Source organism: Macrobrachium rosenbergii, chromosome 41, assembly GCF_040412425.1.
Source record: "Macrobrachium rosenbergii isolate ZJJX-2024 chromosome 41, ASM4041242v1, whole genome shotgun sequence".
Taxonomy (NCBI): Eukaryota; Metazoa; Arthropoda; class Malacostraca; order Decapoda; family Palaemonidae; genus Macrobrachium; species Macrobrachium rosenbergii.
Window position 1 is genome coordinate 80703231 of NC_089781.1, and position 21266 is coordinate 80724496.

Below are 21266 nucleotides of genomic sequence, written 5' to 3' on the forward strand. Positions count from 1 at the left end.
GCTCTCGCAGGCACAACTCTGGACAGTGCCCAGCCTTGGGTGCCACCTGCAATAACTGTGGACACACAGGTCATTGGCCCCGATCTCAGAAATGCCCTGCTAAGGATACCCAGTGTAGTGCCTGCCAGAAACAGGGACACTTCGTGAAGAAGTGCAGGTCTACCAAGACAAATCGGACTGGATCTACAGCTTCATCACCAACACCAAGTGGACACTGGCCCTCATCACCTACCAAGTCAAACTCCAGCTGCCATCTCGTGGGTGCCAACTCAGATAATGAGTCGCCTACACCAGTCACTGTCTCCCTGTCATTCGATGACATCTCATCACATCTCCAGCTAATCCCCGACACAGGAGCAGACATTACAGTGATTGGCACCACACACCTGGATGCACTCCACATACCCAGGTCAAAACTGTCACCTCCACCCATGACGGATGTCGTGACTGCAGACGGATCCCCCATGCCACCAGCTGTGGGACGTTTCCAAGCGAAACTTTGCCTCAGCAACAAGTCATGTGTAGCTACCATACATGTTCACGAGGATATCCACACTGCCCTCCTCTCCCGTGGACGTTGCCGAGTCCTTGCTATAGTGTCACCAGAATTCCCAAAGCCCATTCTGAAGGTTACACATGTCAACAGGTGTGCCCAGATTCCTGACTCTGCCATGACATCACCCCCAGCTGCCAGGGATTATTTTCTCCACCATTTCAACGACGTACTCGTATCCAAGGCAGATCTGCAGACTCAGCCACTAAAGAAGATGACAGGTCATCCAGTGCGGATCCACCTGAAACCTGGTGCTACACCTTTTGCTGTACATACGCCCAAGCCCATTCCGTTCGCCCTCAGGGACCAAGTAAAAGAAGAACTTGACTCCCTAGTACAAGGAATCATCTTGCCCGTAGGCGACGAACCCTTCGAATGGTGCCACCCCATGGTCCTGTTACCCAAGGACAAAGGTGTCCGCATCACTGTGGCTTACATCCACTTAAATTCTCAGGTTGCCCGCCCAACACATCCATCGCCCATGCCCCATGACGCCATCTGCAACATCTCTCCTATGGTGAAGTATTTCACGACAGCAGATGCCCTCCATGGCTATTGGCAAATGGAGCTGGCAGAGGAAGATCGCCATCTGACCATGTTTATAACTCTGTACGGAAGGTTTCAGCACTGCCGTGGCCCGATGGGATTCGCAGCGACAGGTGATGCCTACTGCCTCCGTGGAGATATGGCTCTACAAGGTATTCCCAATAGTGTGAAGGTTAGAAGACATCCTTATATCAGATGAGGATCTCCCTTCCCACCTGCAACACATAAACCAAATGCTGGCCAGGTGCTGTAAATACGGCATTACCCTCAATAAGGAAAAGTTCACCGTAGCTGCCCCTCAAGTTAAATTCTGCGGGTATGTCTTATCACCTGACGGCATCGCAGCAAGCCCTGACAAGGTATCTGCTATACGTGACTTCCCCACGCCGTCCAATGTCACAGATATCAGGTCATTTATGGGTCTTGTCAACCAACTTGCCGACTTCACCTCAGATATCTCATCAGCAGCACAGCCTCTACGCCCGCTCATGAGCCTGAAACGCTCATTTATTTGGACGCCTGACCATGAGCACACATTTAAGAATGTCAAGACGGCTCTAACTTCACCACCAGTCCTGACACCTTTCAACCCAGCCTCGCCCGTGATCCTGCAGACAGACGACTCACGCCTGTACAGCCTTGGCTATGCCCTACTCCAGGACAACGGCCATGGTCGGATGCGTCTTGTCCAGTGTGGCTCCCGTTTTCTTACAGACACGGAAATGCGATATGCCACTATAGAACTGGAGCTGCTCGCAGTCAACTGGGCCATGGCTAAGTGCCGTCTATACCTATCTGGACTTCAGCATTTCACTGTGATGACTAACCATCGCCCCCGATTCCTATCCTCAACCACTACACCCTGGATGCCATTGAGAATCCATGCCTGCAATGCCTCAAGATGAAAGTGGCCCCCTACATCTTCACAGCAGTATGGCGCGTGGGGAAACAGCTCTGCATACCAGATGCCCTGTCTCGCTCCCCGACCAGTTGCCCCACACCTGAAGATGAGCAAGACTGCAGCACCTCAACTGCCCATGTTAGGTGCATTGTCACCAGCACCGCCACTTCCGCCGACGATCAAGCAACGGGACCCATCATTGAAGAAGACAGAACCCTACAGGAACTCCGCACTGATGCATCTCAGGATCAGGACTACAGTCGCCTCGTCCAATATGTCTCCAATGGCTTCCCCACCAACCGCTACGACCTCCACGTCTCCACTCTCCCACATTGGAAGCTGCGGGATAGCCTTTATGTGGATGGAGAGTTAGTGCTATATGGGCCCAGGATCATCATCCCTGCAGCCCTCTGTAGACGCACCTTGGCTCGCCTCCACGACAGCCACTGAGGGATCGAAGCTATTCGACATTGTGCAAGACAGACAGTATTTTGGCCAGGCATTGATGCTGACATAAAGAATATAGTAGAAGCTTGCAATGCTTGCCAACAGCTCCTCCCTAGTCAACAACAGGAACCTTACATGTGCAACGACCACCCGACCCAGCCCTTTGAAAGTGTGTCAGCCGACTTCTTTCAAGTTGCAGGGAAGGCATTCCTTGTTATAGCTGATAGACTTTCAGGCTGGCCTGTGATTGTCCCCTGTGGAAGCGACACAACTGCAGCTAGAATCACAAGAATGTTTTGTGTCTACTTCCGTGAAGTTGGTGTCCCACTCCGCTTACGGACGGACAGAGGACCCCCATTCTCCGGCCAAGACTTCAAGTGATTCACCGAACACTAGGGAGTCCGCCATATCATCACTTCCCCGCATTACCCTCAGTCCAATGGACATGTGGAAGCAGCAGTAAAAACAGCCAAACATCTCATTATGAAGACAGCCCCATCTGGGAATATAGATTGCGAAGATTTTGATAGAGGACTGCTGGAGCTTCAGAACACAGGCTGCTACAATTCTCATGCCCACCCTCTGACCAGGCTCACCATCGGTCAGCAAGTCAGGATACAGGACGCCAAGATGCTACGATGGGACAAGGTTGGCATCGTGACGGGCCATGGCAGGTCAAGACAGTACAAGGTGCGCCTTCCTAGTGGCCGTGTTTGGTTCCGAAACCGAAGACATCTATGCCCAGTACCTAACACGAGCAATGACCCTTCCCTCAAATCCCTACACCCCCTTGCTTCGGCCAGGAAAGAGAGCCACCACTCAGCACCCCCAATGCCCGTCATCGTTCACCCCGACTAGCTGAAAGAAGTCAATGTTCCATTCAAGACAATGCTATGAGCAGGGGAAAGAGGCCAAATAAATGTATTCTTGTACACTTTTATATTATTTTCAGGAATGGAGGAGGACGTCAGTACGTTTCCGAGATGGCAATATTGCGATCTCTTGCCCGAGATCAACAGGTTCTTCAAAATAAACAAGCAATTCTGTAATGACTGACGAGAGGTGACAAACAAAGGAGGGAGCAGAACAGAACAAATACAAAAAGTTACCTTAATATTAGTTTATTACAAATAAGTTATTTACATATTTACAGTGAGTCAAGGTTCTGGGTGGCTGAAAACACACGAAACAATGATTAACATAAAGTACACTTAAAACAGGCAAATTAATCAAAACTTTAAAATATTGTAAGTTAATAGTCATAACACACAATTAAGGAGCAAAAATAGGCAAAAAATAGCACTAAAGCAGCATACAGTAGTAACAGCAATACATGAAAAGTATAATAAATAACAGTGGGGAGCATAATAACAATTAATAACAAACTCAGAAATAACCAGCATCGTAATAAGCAATCAACAGTAAAAAAAAATCAGGTATTCAATTAATTTTGATACACTTCCTCAAACAATGAGGACCAAGTCCAATTATACGACAACCATTCCCTAGCGTCCTCTTCGATAACGACGACCATGACAGAGGCAACCATCTCATCCTCAAAACTCTCCACTGCTGCTCTGCTGCCATGACTGATCCTCAGGTTCGAATACCTGATGCTGCTACCCCAACTAGACTCGCTGCTGCCTTGGACCACCAGTCGTTTTGCCCTACCTGACTTAGAACCAATGACAGTCAACTCACCAGCACGAAAAAACAAACAAAAGCAAAGGAGGCAACAATCCACCAAGGGAACAAACTACAAACGATTGTTTAACAGTTACCTTTGATATTCCATTCATGTTTAACCAGCTATACATTCTTATAAGTACTGTAAGATCACTAGCTGAATTATGCAACGTGGCAAAGTTGTATTTTAGCAGACAATACATTTGTCTTTCCCGCTAAGTGCAATGCATAAGATAGCCAGTGGTCACTGACGAGTGACGAGCATCGGATCTTATCCTCCGCTCTCGCATTTGTTTCTGTCTCTTAATTAAGTGGGAGTGAAAAGAATCTGCTTTTTCATTTCATCACCCTTCAACATTACATCCAGGTTCCAGGAGACCGGATCTTCCTTTCCTTCTTAGACATATCAAAACTTGATGAGGTCATTAAGATTTGGGATTTACACAAGATTCAGGACCTGTGTTTAAACACTGAGCTAAACATAGCTCAAAACCCCTTAATGGTGGAGGACGAGAGATTCCTAGATCCCAGATAAAGAAGGAAATCTGCAATTTGGGTTACAGATGTCTCAGAAGAAGAGATATTGAGTCTGAGACACCACCTACAGAAAATCACCCACTTAGCCTGGAAGATGTGGCTAATAAGTCCATGCCTGCACCTTGCAATAGCCTCTGCAGCGCGTCTTAAAAAATCTTACGTTCTTACAAGCTTCTGGACAATCTGAAGCCTGTCAGGACAAGAACGGACAACCCTTTGGTATCTATTAAAGTGAAGTTGTCTGAGTAGACACGATTTTGGGGGAAGTAGTCTCGGAAAGTCCACCCACAACTGTAGCAGGTACTGGAACCATTCTTTTATGGACCAGAACGGGGCTATGAGAATCATCGTAACGTTGTGATAAGCCCAAGACTTGTTCAGCACTTCACTGACCACGTTGAAGGGCGGAAAGGTGTAACCCAAGAGGACTCCTCAACCTAGAACTGAGGAGTGTGAATAGAAGTCTAAGTCTGGACGGCTCAGAGGATGAAAGGCTTTCCTTCCGAAACTCTACGTTCAGACTGCCACAGTGCCAGTCCGACTTGATTACTGGGTTTATGGGAAACGCATAGGTGTCCGGCTGTGTTTCCCTGTCCTAGCTGGCCTAGAGGAAGAATTGCAAATCTTCTCAGGAGAAGTTGCCTAACTTGACAAACATCTTGATGGACGACAGAGTCTCCAGTAGGCTCATCCACTGATGGGGCAAGCAAGAAGAAGGGGCTAAAACTTGTAGACCGTCTGAAGGCAGCTGGTCAATCTCTTGGCAAACAGAAAAACCTGAAAAGTCAGAGAGTTGAGACTCATCCCCAAACAGAGGAACTTTTGCAAAGGGGCAAACTGGGACTTCTGAAGGTAGATGATAATTCCCAGTTCCTGAGAGAGAGGAGATGTACAAGTCCTCTCTCTCAGGAACTGGGTGAGAGGAGATGTACAAGTCCTTTGTGCACTTTTCTTTCGAATGGGATCGAAGAGGCAAGTCGTCCAGATATAGACTAACGTTAATGCCTATTAAATGAAGTCACTTGCTAGAGGAGCAAGGACTCGAGTGAACACTTGATGTGATGTAGAGAGGCTGAAGCAAAGAGCCCAAAACTGGAGATTTAGTTGGTGCTGGGCGCTGCTTGGGAGCTGGTGCCAGGTGCTCCGAGAGGAGACAGGCGTTTAGATGTTGACGTGGGGCGCCTGTGAGAGTGTCCCGGAAGAGGATTCTTAGATACTTCCTGGAGTCTGGATGGAAGGGAAAGTGGAAGCGCTGGAAGGGAAAATGGAAGCATGAGTTCTGCATATCCAAGGTTATCATCCAATTACCCCGGTGAAAGGCTGAAAGGACTGACAGGTCTGTCTCCATCTGAACTTCATCTGCTGGATGAAGAGATTGAGGGCGCTTATGTTGAGGACTGGTCTCCCAACCCTGATGATTTGGGGACCAGAAACAGATGGTAGAAGAAGCCCTCTGAGTTGATATCCTAGACTTTTTCTATGACTCTCTTTCGAAGGAGAGAGGAGACTTCCACCAAAAGGGCCGAATGTTTTCCCAAGCCTCTTGAGTAGGCTGTCAAAACAAAGGGAAAAGGGACCAAAGAAGGGCTCTCCACGAACGGAATGGAGAAGCCCTCCCTCAGAACCTTGTCAATCTACTGTTCTGTCCCTCTGATACTCCACTTCTCCCAAAACTCTGGAAGATTGGCTCCCACTTGTCCACGGAGGACTTCTTCCTCATTTCTTGGGCAAGGACTTGGGCACCTCTTGATAGTTCTTGTTCCAAGTGGAACCAATCTTGCTGTATGCGTCTGTTGCCCATGCTCAAGGGTCCGGAGCCTGAGAACAAACAAGAGGAAGGCAATGGTTCCTTGAGGTGGCAAACACATCCAATGTTGGCCTGCCCCATAGATTCGCAGATTCCGATAGACCCGGGGATCCAAGGTCCACTCGGTAGGAAGGACCTAATATTTGATGGCTCAGTTCATCCGTCAGAATTTAGTTTGCCCTGAAGAACCGAGTGACTAGACTCACTCGACTTGATCTGTCCACGTTAGAATGTCTCTTGCTGTCTGGCAGAGAGAAAAAAGTGAGAGCTGCCTTGCTTCGTACGTACGTTAGGGCTGTGGTATTGTCTGAAAGGACTGCCACAGTCTTATTGAGAACTAGGGTCGAGAAGCACTGAAGCCCTAAGTAAATAGCTTTCAGCTCTTTGACATGATGTGAAGGTTCTGTTCTTCTGGAAACCACATCCCGGAAACTTTCCAGTCGAGAAGAGGACATTGGAGCGGGTCCTAGACTGGACTTGGGCTTTCTCCCACTAAAGAGATGTTGCTGGAGAGGAGAGACCCTCTTAGAAACAAATGCAGACGAATCCTTGGGGCATTTGGAAGAATGCACCACAAGATCCTAAGTCAACTTCTTCTGAAGGTCTGACTTCTGGGTCTGAGTGACTCCTTTAGTGGAACGGGGGCACCAAAAATCTCTTTCCTTCAAAACCCCCAAAGAGAAAAGAGCCCTCCCTGATGGTTTTGTTTTCATGAGAAAGGACTCCTAGCCAGTCCGAGACAGTCTCCACAAACCATTGCAATCTTCAACCGTCTTGGCTAGCACTCTCACCATCTAGTTCAAGAAACTGAAAGCTACAAACAACTAAAAGAGGTCTTGACAAGGAGGTTAAATTCTTGTTAAACCTATACTCAAGACTGGCAATGGCAAGGGTTGGAAGCAAGGGAGCCAGGTGCAGGAGTAAGAGGATTAAAAATAGGAGGGCTAAAAGCAGGAGAAAAAAGGGCGGGAAGGGGAGAAGAAGGAATAAAGGAGCTATCTTCTAACCTAGGCTAGGGTAGAATTCTAGGCTAAGGGAAGCTTGTTTCTCGGCTCTAGAGGCCACTTTCCTTTCTATCCCTCTCTAACTTGTCTAGTTGAGATTAAGTACCTTCTACACTTCTAACCATTACATTTAGCACAAGTTTTCTCCCTACTACAGTATATTTCTGCCCCCTACATTTACTGCAAATTATATGAGAATCATATGAAAATTGATTAATCTGGTTTGCAAGTTTCACTACAATAACGAAAATATGTGAACTTGAATCAGACATCATAATAACCAATGAAAAAGAAAAATGATCCTGAAAGCTATTGGAGCTTGAAGGCTACTCAAATAAGAGATAATACTTCACCGAAATCCAGCCATACAACTGAAAATCAGTAAAAAAAGCTGCAGCAAACCCCTGATGTTACTTGAGAGCTGGCAGAAACAGAATGAGGTTTTCTGCTAAGTCATTTCCAGTACTCCAGTTGGTGGGTGGGGCTTGTCACCTACACTAAACTAGTGAAGCACTACTGTACTGCGATTTTTTAAATAAGAGGGTGCCACATGAGTTAGAACTACTGTATAGCTATGTAATTACTTGGTAAGTTATTTATATGAAATTGCATTTTTGGATGTTTTGGTTTTAGAGATAACACAAGTAACAGATTGAAATTTTGTGTTTTGTAAGAGTACTGATGCTGAGGGGTATATCCATTTCTATTCTTTTCATCCGTTGAGAATAAAAACGAATATTACTGTCAACCTCTGTCTTAGAGCCCTCAGTATTTGTTATATTGCATTTTTAGTCTGTTGAGCTGGAATCACCCATATGACCACTTTGTCGTTCCAGCCGTCTTGCCAACAGAAACACAGACAGGGGTTACCTGACCAACACTGTTTGAAGGATCCACTTTGTACCAGTTTCCTGTGTTGCTGTCTTAACACTCCCTCCAGTGTTTTACCGTTTAGTAGTACTGATGAGGGATACGGAGTACAGTAGTATCTGAAAGTCTCTCCTTATCATTTTTAACTCTATGCATAAATATTTTTAATACTACTGTGGCTTTTAATTCTTGATATTACTGCCTCATTACTGGGGTTCCTTGGTTCAATAATAATAATAATAATAATAATAATAATAATAATAATAATAATAATAATTAGCTGTTTTATCATAATGGTTTTAAGATAAGCCACCTTTTTTGAAGTGCTAAACTTTTCAGATAAATTTTTTTAACGACAGATAAGTGTTAAGTATAAGTTTGGTTATGAAAGAAATGATATGGAATAGTTTTATAGGTTATGCATGTTGGCTATGGAATATCTTGAAAAAGGGGATTTTGACAAAGGAAAAATCTATTTCTAGGGAAGACCTGTGTCACCCGGTGAAATTACCATCTAGCACACATTTCTAGGTAAATTCATTGCTAAACATACCAGAGAAAAGCTAAATGCAATGCTGGGGTTACTACCCCCAGTGCGAGCTCCATAAAATGGAGTTGTGTATAGGAAAGGGTGAGTGTTGTCACTACCACAAGCCTCTGACCTGTAGATATTCCCAATCTCAAAATCCCCCAGAGCGAGGTGCCGTTACAACGCCCGCACCAGCTCCCCTGACTACCAACAACTCAGCCGCCATATTGTCATTCCAGGTTAGCACCCCTCCCAAGCTTGGTATTTTACCCAGGGGGGAGAAAGAAGGAATAGTGGCAGGTCACCAGGTGACACAGGTCTTCCCCCAGAAATAGATTTTTCCTTTGTCAAAATCTCTTTTCTGGGCTTTGACCTGTGTCACCCAGTGAAATTATAACAGAGAACTTAAACATACCAGCTTGGTGAAGCTCTTGGAAAACTACTGTGCTGGGAAGAAATAAAACAATTAGTAAAAGTGAGTTTTAATTACCCAAGCCGAAAATCGCTATAATAACGTGAGAATAACAAGATGGGGGAGCCATGCCCCAAAGTAAACATGATATACAGAACATCAGAACATGGTTATAATTGACTTAAATACTAACAAATAGGAACAATAGCCAATATGCAATTTGGTCAGGAGTCAGGCTGTGAGGCATGCCTGACCCAGAGAAGACGGTAAGGGGAGTAAACGAGGCAGGTAGGCGAGAGAGAGAGTGACAGAACAGTTAGGAATGCATAGTGAGATCAGTCAGAGGAAGGAACAATGCTTCCTGCCGCCACTGTGGAAAATTTAAGAGCCTCTAGGGATTTGAGGTAGTGGCGTTTGAACACAGAAGGTGATTTCCAACCCGTATATTTTTTGAGATCGTCAAAATTCATATGATGGAAATAATTAGTGGAGGTGGCCACCGCCCTGATATCATGGACCTTAGGAACTGAATCTGGGTTAGCTTGTTTAATAAAGTACAAGATTTGTTGTCTGATGGCCTTCAGAGAAATAGTTCCTCCACTTTCTCTCACAAAAAGGGGGCCTGAAGTTATATTAGAGGTTCCGTCTAAATAAGCCTTTAAGGTAGAGACTGGGCACAATGACAGGTCTTGTGGAAGGGGGACAACCTTCCATGGGGACCACCTATCTCGCGGATCTTCATTTTTAGCGAGAAACTTGAGATCTGGGGCTAACAGAACTTCTCCTGACGGGAGGAAATCAACATGGTTCAGTTCTCTGGATAGAGCTGACAATTCAGAAATTCTAGCACCTGAAGCTAAACTAATTAAGAATAAGGTCTTCCTTAACAGACTTAAGAATGAACAATTCTGATTATCAGTATCTGATACTAATTTAAGAATGTCATTTAAGAACCAGGAAACCGTGTGTGGACGGGTTGCTGGTCTCAAACGAGCGCATGCTCTAGGAATTGATGAAAAATAAGAATCAGTTAAGTTAATATTAAAGCCATGTAAAAATATCTTTCTTAAAGCTAATTTGGCTGTAGTAATGGTACTAGAGGCAAGACCTTTTTCGAACAATGACCTGAAGAACGAGATTGCAAGGTTCGTGGTGATTTCTGTAGCTTCAGATTCTTTCAGGAACAGTGCTAATTTCTTGACTGCTGAGTCATATTGTCTGAGGGTAGATTCCCTTTCGTCTGATTCTAAGAACATTGTATTAACGGGATCAATATTAGCCTCTTTCTGAGCTGCAAATTTCATGAAATCCACAAAGCTAGGGCATCTTGGACTCTTGAGGAAGCTGACACAGTCCGAGTTTGTACTATTTGTGTCAATTTTGGTCTGGGGATCTGTATGCACCGGAGCTTCAGTTCTAGAAGAAGAGGAAACCAGTTGCTCTTCGGCCAGTTGGGCGCTACCAGAGCCACTTGACCTTTGAATGTCCTGAGCTTGTGTAAGACTTTCATCAACAAGTTTACTGGAGGAAACAGGTAGATCCTCTGCCACTTGTTCCAATCTACTGACATCGCATCTGTGGAGTGAGCCAGAGGGTCCAGGTTGGGGGCCACATAACATGGAAGTTTGTGGTTGCTTTTTGTGGCAAACAGATCTACCTGGAGACCTGGGACCTGACTGCAAATCCACTCGAACGATGTTTTGTCCAGGGACCATTCCGACTCCAGCGGAGTTGTTCTGGACAGAGAGTCTGCAATGACATTCTGAACTCCTGCCAGATGGGTAGCTGACAAATGCCACTGGTGCTTGTTTGCTAGGGAGAATATTGCTATCATTACTTGGTTGATCCAGCTCGACTTGGAACCTCCCGTTTATACAATGCACCACTACCGCACTGTCCAAGACCAGCCTTATATGGATTAGTCTGGTTGGACACAGTTTCTTTAAGGTTAGAAAGACTGCCATTGCTTCGAGAATATTGATATGGAACTGGCGGAACATAGTGGACCATGTTCCCTGCACTTTTTTGTGTTGAGAGTATCCTCCCCACCCACTCAGAGAAGCATCCGTGTGAATCACTAATGCCGGAGGGGGGAACTGGAGTGTTACTGACTTTGATAAGCACTTGACTGTTGTCCAGGGCCGGAGTCGCTTCCTCAGTACTTGCGGAATTAGAGACACCTTGTCTCTGAATCTGATGTTGGCACGTCTCCGCCATACCCTGTTTATGTCTTTCAGTTTGGCTTTCAGGAGTAGATCCGTTAGTGAAGCAAACTGAAGGGAACCTAAGACCCTTTCTTGGGTACGGCGGGAAGCTTTCCTGTTCAAGAGGAATTGCCTGGTTGCTTTGGCTATTTCTTTCCACTTGGCTGGCGGAAGAGACAGCTTGTGTGAGTGTAGGTCCCACTGGATTCCCAACCACTGAAAGCGGCTCTCCGGAACTAGGCGGGACTTCTCCCTGTTTATTTGGAAGCCCAGAGATTCCAGAAAACCGATTACTATGGTTGTTGCTTTCTGACATTCGCTGGCGTTGGGTGCCCAAATTATCCAATCGTCCAGGTATGCGGCTAGCATGATCCCTTGAGACCGTAGTTGTTGAACTACTGTATCTGCCAGTTTCGTGAAAATTCTGGGGGCTATGTTGAGCCCGAATGGCATGACTCTGAACGAGTACGCTTGCTTTCCTAGTCTGAACCCCAGATAAGGAGAGAACCTTCTCGCAACCGGGACGTGATAATAGGCGTCTGAAAGATCTATAGAGGTGGTTACGGCTCCACAGGGAAGTAGGGTCTGAACCTGCGAGATTGTGAGCATGCGAAATTTGTCGCATTGAATGTATAAATTGAGACGAGACAAGTCTAGGGTTACCCTTCGCTGACTGGAGCCTTTCTTCGGAACGCTGAACAGTCTGCCCTGAAACTTCCAGTGCCTCGCTTTCTTTATAGCCCTCTTTTGTAGTAGGTCCTTCACGAAGTCCTGGAGGGCTTTGGATGGTGATTGATGGAACCTGACTAGTGGAGGAGGGCCTCTGCTCCAGCTCCAACCCAGGCCCTTGGAGACTATGCTGTGGGCCCACGGACTGAAGGTCCATTGGTCCCAAAAATGATACAGCCTCCCCTACCTGAGGAGTCTCACTGGGCGGAGATGATCTGCCTCCTCTGCTACCTCGGCCTCCTCTCCCTCGGGAGATGGAGCGAGATGCTGACTTGCCTCTAAAGGAGCCTCTGGCTCTGCTTCCCCTGGCGTTTCGGTTAAATGCCCGAAATGCCCCATGACTTTCGTATGAAGCATTGAAAGCCGGAGACGTTACGTATGTAGGGGAGGCGAGCGTGTGCTGGGCTGGTTGAACCAGCACATACTGTGGTTGAGGCTGAGCCTTAGAGGTTGAAGGCTGGCCGGCTGGAGAGACCGGAACAGCCTGCAGCACCGTCTGGGTAGGAGGCCTTTTGAATTTCTTGAACCTCTTCCCGGGTCTGGGATGAGGTCCGGCGGACTCCGTTAACTTCCGCTTGTAGGGGAGACCCCAGCGGGAGCGGAGGCTTTGGTTAGCCCTGGTAGCTTCCGTCAGGACTGCATCTACCTCTTCCTGGGGGGAAGAGATTAGCCCCCCAGATGGAGCTCTTCATGAGCCTATTGGGCTCGTGCCGAATAGAGGCTGCCGTAAAGATGTGTTTCCGGCAGTTCATCCGAGCCACTATGAAATCATATAGGTCCTGCTGGAACCCCGCCAGTAGGGATTTAGTAAGGACCTGAAAGAGAGCTTCTTCGTTATAGACAACCGAAGTTGCCTCCGCCAAAGTCAGGGAATGTAAGGACCAACAACCTGCCCTTGGTCTCAGCTTCGGCCTTCAGGAGAGAATCCGGGATTTTCGGAAGCTGCTCGCTGAAGAGGGCAGAAGCGCAGTCAGGGTTGAGCCTACCCACTGTAAAAGTGGCCGGAGCTCCCTTCCAAAAATCAGAATCTCCGGGAAGACTAGAGAGGTGGGATCTGTCTCCCGGAGTTGTGGAAGGGGCTTGCCCTCAATGCCTGCCTGACTGGTAAGCAGGGCTACCTTAGTCGTGCAGGGGGTGGGGATAGTATCTCCCACCGAGAACATCGTAAACGAACCCTTGACAGGGGTAAGTTTCGTGTTCTTGGCTTGCCACTCTGTAAGGGTGCGCAACAGGGTGGATTGAGCCTGGTCCCTTGGAAAGATGACGGTTTCTTTCGGGACCTTGTCCGATCTTATCCAGGCTTCCTCGGTAAGCCTGGCATAACCTGGGAAGGGGGGCAGTAAGCCAGGTGGGAAGAACTCTAGTTCCTCCAACCTGCGAGTACCCAGACCTTCCATGGTAAAGGGGTATCTTCATGCTGAGGAGCATAAAGAGCCAGGCGCCAAGGGTTTCCCTTTATCGAAGGGGAAGACCGGAAGCGTCCGGAACAGCCAAGGGCTGAGCGACTGCCCCGGCGCGCATAAACCCCGAGATCAAGCTCTCTGGTTTTTCACCTTCTCTGCTAGGGATTTAACAGAGGCGTTTGATGACTTCAGGTCGGAAGACAACTGGGAGGAGAGTTCGGTCAACTTCTCTTCCACCATCTTGTCGAACTTCTCCATAAGAAGTTCAGCAGACGACTCTGGGTCAAAGGAAGGACGAGGGGGACTTGCCTTACTCTGCTTGGATCTCGATCCCTTTCCGGAGGGGGGGGCCTTGCTCGTAGACGGCACGGGGCTAGGGGCCCGTGACGACTTCGAGGGAGCCCCGGAGCAAGACTTCTGGGGTTTGAAGGATTTAGACAAGGTCTTTGTTTTCACAGAATTTACCTTGGGGACAGTAGACCTTGACCTGTCCTCAAGGTAAGAGGATTTTCCAAACCCTCTAAAGGAAGAAACGGAAGAGGAAGGAGAGCTGAAAAGAGGATCAGAACTTTCTGCCTCACTTACCCCCTTACCTGCAAGTTGGTGGTCCGGATCAACGTTCATAGGCTCCAGGTTGAGGTTGATCGCCGCAACCTCCTCCGCTACCTCTCCACAAATGGCCGCTTCTTCGTGGGAGGGTTCCGTCATCTCCCGGATCCCAGCAATCAAGGGGGCGGCTACTTCCGCCGGGACGGACGCTGAGACCCAGGCGCCGGGGTAGAGGATACTACAGATATCCTGAGACAGAACGTAGGGCTTCCCCGACCCGACGTTCCTCCCAAAGCCACTGACCCAGGTCTTGAGGGTTAATAGCGAAGAGTTGCGGGAGCTGTGGTCAGCCTGAAAGAAGGAGATTGCTAACTAACGAAATCTCCAATTATCATAAATATATCAATAAAAGTCATAAACTCAAGAAAGAACAATGGTTAGGGGACATGTAGCTTACCGCCTCATCCAACACTTGCTCGTAGAGAGCGTAGCACACCTCACATCCGTCGGGGTGCCAGACGATCAGGTCTCCGACTCGAACTGCGCAGCCGGAGTGGGACCGACACACTTCGTGTCCACAAGCCTGTTGCAGGACCGCCGTGCACCCCTGCTCCTGACAACGTACCATCTATAAATGGAAAGATGATACATGAGTATGCTAATAAGGCACGCCGGAGTAGGGTGCCGGAGCTGAGCCTTAATTTAAAATGACTGACGGAGCATGCAATGGTCCGGTCAGACCCCGCCGGAGAGATCCCGGCAATAAGGGGGTATATCTAACATACATGCGTAAAACGATAGGGACCGCTGGAGTAAATCTGGAGTTACTAGAAGGTCCAAAGTGTGAACATGCGTCATAAACAAAATAGCAGATTTACCAATACCCCCGGACACGGTCCGGTAGAGGTAAAGTAATACACAGCACAAAATGGTTAACCCTAGTGTTTGCCAAAAAACAACAGATATGATACATTGGTTATAAAATTCTGCTTGGTGCCGGGGGAATCGAGTTACACCATACTTATGGTGGCGGCGGAGGAGGCGGGGTGAGCGCCGTCCAACCACACACCATACCCACCGGAGTGGTTACAATAACGAGAGGGTAACGGGAGACCCGACAACACGGCGGAAGTAAGATCTGGCCAAAGTCAAGATAGATACCCAGGGAATATGGTCGATGTTCTAGTTGTATAGAACAGGTAACAAAACAAGGACAACAATAGCTAGCAGAAGAGCGGACACCGAGACGGAGGCCAGTCAGGTGGATAACACTAATTGGATACCGTATTAACTCTCCACGGGGTGACGGACTAAAGAGAACGACAACCCTGGGCAGGGAGAAACTCGGTCACGCGCTGATGCTAGGGAAGGGTAGGGGATAGGCAAATGGAAAGAACCTATAGCAGCGGCCAGAGAGTGGGAGGGCACCCCCCGGACGCCGATAGCAAACCCCCACGAGGCGTCGATCATGGGAGAACGACAACCAAAGGGGGGGAGAATACTAGGATACACTCCATAAGCTAAAAGGATGCAAAGAGGTGGTAATGAATTAGTGGTGGCCAGGGAGTGGGGAAGCACCCCCAGACACCAAAAGAACTCCCCACGGGGTGCCGATCAACAGAGATTGGCGACCCTGGATAAGGGAGAACTAGGGAGAACCACTCAATGCAAAGGAAGGGGTAAGGAATGTTAGGCTAGCGACGTGGAAAACAGGCGGGGGGTAGGGCTCAGAGCACCCGACCCCAGGCACGCTTCACGATGTACACGAAGACAGCCAAGGGTGGAAGGGGGAGGAGGGGAGGGGGGAGGGGGGTGGTAGGAGAGGGGGAACCCACGAAGCTAGAATGCCTGCCCAGACACTGACGGCTCGGACAGGAGTAGGCTACGAATAAGAAGACCCTCGCTATTCTAGCCTAACCTTACTAGGACTCAAGAGTCCAATCGGGAAGGCCGAAATAGGGGGAGGGGGAAAACATAGGCCTAATAACACCCATCCGAACCAGATGACATCATCGGGAAGGTACAGAACGTGAAACTCTCCTACTCACCCAAACCTCCCTCCAAGCTTAGGGGAGGGAGCAAAGAGCCGTAAGGTAGCCTAACTTCCTAGGCTAACCTACTGAAGCCGATCAGTGGCCAAGAAGGCTAGCCCAGGAGGACAAACACGGGTACTATCAGACTAAGGCAACACTAAAAGTTAACCACATAATGTATAAAATAACGTACATCGCATACATGAAAACAGAACTTAAATAATAAAAGACACATGTAGAAGGGCGGTCCAAACCAATCGCGATATGAGACGCGGATGGTAAAATGGCCGACCCTTAAGATCAAGCGTAAACAAATTAATCCAAAAATATCAATGTCATCCGTTAACATATAAATTAGTGAAAATAAATAGCATAACTGTACCATCCCAGAGAATATACCTGAGAGCTGGAGGAGGAGTGGGTCCAAGGATAAAATGGAATTATGATCACAAAGGCGAGAGGGGGAAATCTCATAGCCTAAGAGAGGAGAGGACCCACGCCTCCCCAGGGAAGGGGTAATTCAAAAAAAAAAAAAACTAACTCTGACGAGGAGTGAATATGAAATTATGTAAAAACACACATAAAAACATATTATCATATAAAAGGGGGGGCAAAGTCCCACCGTAAACCACACAAAGACTGAAGGTCACGTGAGGTCGGGAGCAAGGCGGCCGAGACCGGCGTCATATTCAACCCCCTAATTATTGAATTAGAAGGTAAATAAAGAGCCTCAGCCGCCTAAAAACAAAAGGGAGATGGTACTCAACTTAGGTGAAGAAAATTCCTGGACGGAAGTCATAATATCGCACAAAAAAAGGCAAATGAAGCACACCGTTGATAACAACAACAAGGCGCTGACGCGTGCTAAAATGGAATGACAATATGGCGGCTGAGTTGCTGGTAGTGGCGTTGTAATGGCACCTCGCTCTGGGGGATTTTGAGATTGGGAATATCTACAGGGCAGAGGCCTGTGGTAGTGACAACACTCACCCTTTCCTATACACGACTCCATTTTATGGAGCTCGCACTGGGGGTAGTAACCCCAGCATTGCATTTAGCTTTTCTCTGGTATGTTTAGCAATGAATTTACCTAGAAATGTGTGCTAGATGGTAATTTCACTGGGTGACACAGGTCAAAGCCCAGAAATTTAGGTGTGTGCTTTAATACAAGGACTTTCTTGTCTATTTTAGAGGTTATCAGGCAGTTAGATCCCCAAAACATTTAATGAGAAGATAGGCTATTGTCTTTGCTCTCTCCTGATGCAAAAATAAGTATGAGTAGGTGCCTGTCCTATACGGGTTCTAGACCAAATTACTAAGGGCAATCAACTTGGCATGAAAAGAAACTCAATAAACCAGAACTACTAGTAAATTATTCCATCAAAAAAAAAAAATTAATAATCACTGCATAAACCACTCAGAACTGGTTACACTTCTTGAAAGTTTTCAACATTTAACAAACCTTATAAAGGTATACCATATCAACAGATAAGGTAACATCAAAATTGAGTACCACAAATTGCCAATGAATATTGCCTACTTGCATAGGTTGCCAGCATTACTCCTCAACCATTACCTTGGCAGTTTTATTTCAATCCCTTCACTGCAAAACTATGGAATTATCTATTTGTCAGCACTGTATACAATCAATGCTTATGACCTTAAATTTAGGACTAGCTGCTATGCTTATGTATTTTATTTTTGCCACTTTTTGTTATTAATTTCATGGCTACCTCCTCTTTTTTTCATTTAAAAAAATAATTTTATGTAGAAGCTTAACAGTCAATGGCATTTTGTTTATGCAATTGGAGTGTATTATAAACAATAAAAGCAATGGTTTGGATATTATATGAACACCTTAATATATACTGTATTTTATTTACATCTTAACTGTATTACAATGGAGACACCAATGACTCTAGTATTACTTACCATTTGTATCTTTATCTTTGGAACCAACTGTGTACAGTGAGGATAAATGATTCTGTGGTGGTGCTATCTATGGCCAACCAAACTGAAAATAATCAATAATGTACATGACAAATGTGAAGGAATACAGTAAACTGCCCCCGTATTCGCGGGAGGTGTGTACCACACCCCCCTGCAAATAGCTAAAATCTGTGAATACTTAAAACCCTCTAAAAACACTTAGAACTGCCTATTTTGATAGTTTAAACACAAGAAAAACCCTCTAAAAATGCTTATACCTGAGTATTTTAATAGTTTTATCACAAAAAGTGCATTTAGTCATGAAAATGATATGAAAATACAGTAATTAGTGAATATTTCTCAGTGAAAAATACTGTGAATGGGTGAATTTTCTGAGAATAATGGATAGATACATTCCACAGAGAAATCTGCGAATACGTGAGTCCGCAAATCGTGAGAATGCGAATACGGGGGGTTTACTGTCCACTGATTTGACATATTAAAGCACTTTTTTCATACAGACCCAATCCATAATAAATAGCCTTGTCCCATGCAACAAGTCTCCTAGCCACACCAACTTGCTAAATCCTTAGCATGCCAATCAAATGTGTCATTACAAACAGGCATAGAGCTCACATCAACCTCAGAATCTAGGTAAATGCATAGATAGTTAACAACAAGAATGAAGGCCCGTGCCCTGGAAATGGCCAATTCCTATGCCCTCAAACATCAACAACTAAATATCTCACATAATCAGCATTACTCATATAACTCATTAATACATGTACTGTACTGCAATTATCTTTACAGTCGTACCTCGGTTTACGGACACCTCTCTTAAGAGACAATTCAGATGAAGGACAATTTGTCTGAGGAAAAAATCTGCTCCATTAACAGACTGTGTGTGTGTGTGTGCAGTTCTCAGCTGAACAAAGGAAAGGGTTATGCTTATGTGTGGGTCTTGCTCAGTGCACATCTGTGCTAAACTGTGTGTGAGTGTGTTTTTTCAGATTTGAAAACTGAGTCTAATAAGTACTTAAGTCATCATAACTCCTAAGAAGCCTAGAGTGCCAGCAAGGCTGAGCCTGTTGTGGAGGATATTGTGTCTTTGAGCAAGTCCATGGGCTGGCAGGTAAGTGGTGATGATGTGAAGGAGCACAAGGTAGAGCTCACCAAAAGAAATGCTGCAGACCTTCAAGGGAGCAGCAACAGACAACAGCTGAGAAATTGTCTTTAGAGGAAGAGGAGGGACAGATGTCCACTAGTTCAATAATAAATTAAATGTGTCAAACATGGAAGGAAATGAAAATTTCCTTGAAAATATCACCCTGACAAACTAACAAACCACGTTATAAACCTGCTGAATGACAATGCTATCTCTCACTTTAAAAACATTTTACAAAACAGGCAAAAACACACATCATGACAGGTTTTCAGTGAGAAAGAAACCCAGTGAATCTCAAGATGACAGCAATTAAAAGAGAAACAATCCCAGAAGCACAGCTGCCTGCTGTTTTTATGGAAGGGGATTCCCCTTCCAAAAAATAACATCTCTCTTCCTCTTCACCATCCTTACCACCTTCCATATAGGTCATCAGCTCTCTCAGTGACAGGATAAATTACAACAAATTGGCATCTATTTACTTTGTTTTTTCTAAATAAATTTTTGTATGCTTGGTTGGTTAAATTTGACTTAAAATCCTTTATCTGCTGTATTTGAGGTCTGAAATGGATTAATCCCATTCCCATTATTTCTTGCAGGACAAATCCTCTCAGTTTAAAGGCAATTTGGTTAAAAGACAGACTTCTACAACAAATCCGGTTTACCGAGGTATGACTGAATTTGCCCATCAGAACTACTGTCTGGTGATGCATCTAGTTTTACTGGTTATCTATTTTCCCTTACGGTTAGCTTTGGTTTGGTAGTGGCTGAGCTAGCTCAGTTAGCTTCAGAACATGTTACCTGCCAGCAAAACTTACAAGTAACCATGTTATAATGCATCCAATTAAAGGATATATTCTAAGCTAACACAAGGTTCAGGGTCCTGCCTGATTGAGGGCTGCACTGATGAAGTGTTTCAAAGGTCATTTTATGAGGGGAATTTGCATCCACAAAGCTCCTCACTTATACCCACCTTTCAGCTGTACTGTATGTTAAAAAAATTTCAGAAAATGATCTCTTCCTTATACAAAAACTCAAATCTCTCAAACCTTTCACTATGCATCTTGACAATTGGCATGATTGATTAATTGATTTGTGGCTTTTAAAACTGGCATCACAACCTCTAGGTTACTGATACTGCAATAAAGTTAAATGGGAAATTACAAAGTCAAATAAATAAATTTAAAGAAATATAAAAAATATATAAATTGTATATATAATCTTTTCTGTAAAACATACATAATATACATAATGTTACGTGGGTCATTTGGCTAATTAAGTTAATTTGTAATATCTTGGATTTATCTAGCCTTGCTTTACCTAAGACCCATGTAATCCTGTCAATTAAGGCTAAAAGTTATCTAAAAAAAGAGGACAGATAATAAATATAGTTAGATCAGGTTGCCAGTTGAGACTAGAGTTACTGAATACAGAGATTTATTCTGAACCACATGAATTAAATCAACAACATTACTCAAAACAACTAGTTTCAACAGAGTAAAATAAAAGTGTGAACTGATTCCTTACAGGAGCTAACACGTCGGACATAAAGTATCTCAGCATAAAGTGTGAATAATACAATGGCTTGGGACCTCTTGTGACACTTGTATGGGGCATATTACTGCAATCGCATGAATTGAGGTTCTTGGTATCAAGGATGCTAATTCTTCTCCAAACAAGAGGTGGCCAGGTCCAAGGCGTACACAATTCTGGAAGAGACATATCCAGATAACACTCTCGTATTACAGAAACTCTTACTCGTCATTAATTAATTGCAAGGGATGAATCTTAAATCAAGAATATTGCTTTAACACCATGGAGGATAACTTACGCAACTCCACCAGGCAACAATAATTGTATTCAATATATCTGACTTCATAAGTAGGATATGGTTTTGCTATGATTTTATTAGTCAGTGACTGTTTAAGAGAGGGAAACTTGAAACACGAAAATGAGAGTTTAAGT

The 21266-nt window shown here is 45.4% G+C and overlaps 1 pseudogene; it reads right to left on the reverse strand.

Moving 5' to 3' along the window:
- Nucleotides 1–21266, reverse strand: part of LOC136826917 (GDP-L-fucose synthase-like) — a 166613-nt pseudogene that overhangs the window by 124315 nt on the left and 21032 nt on the right.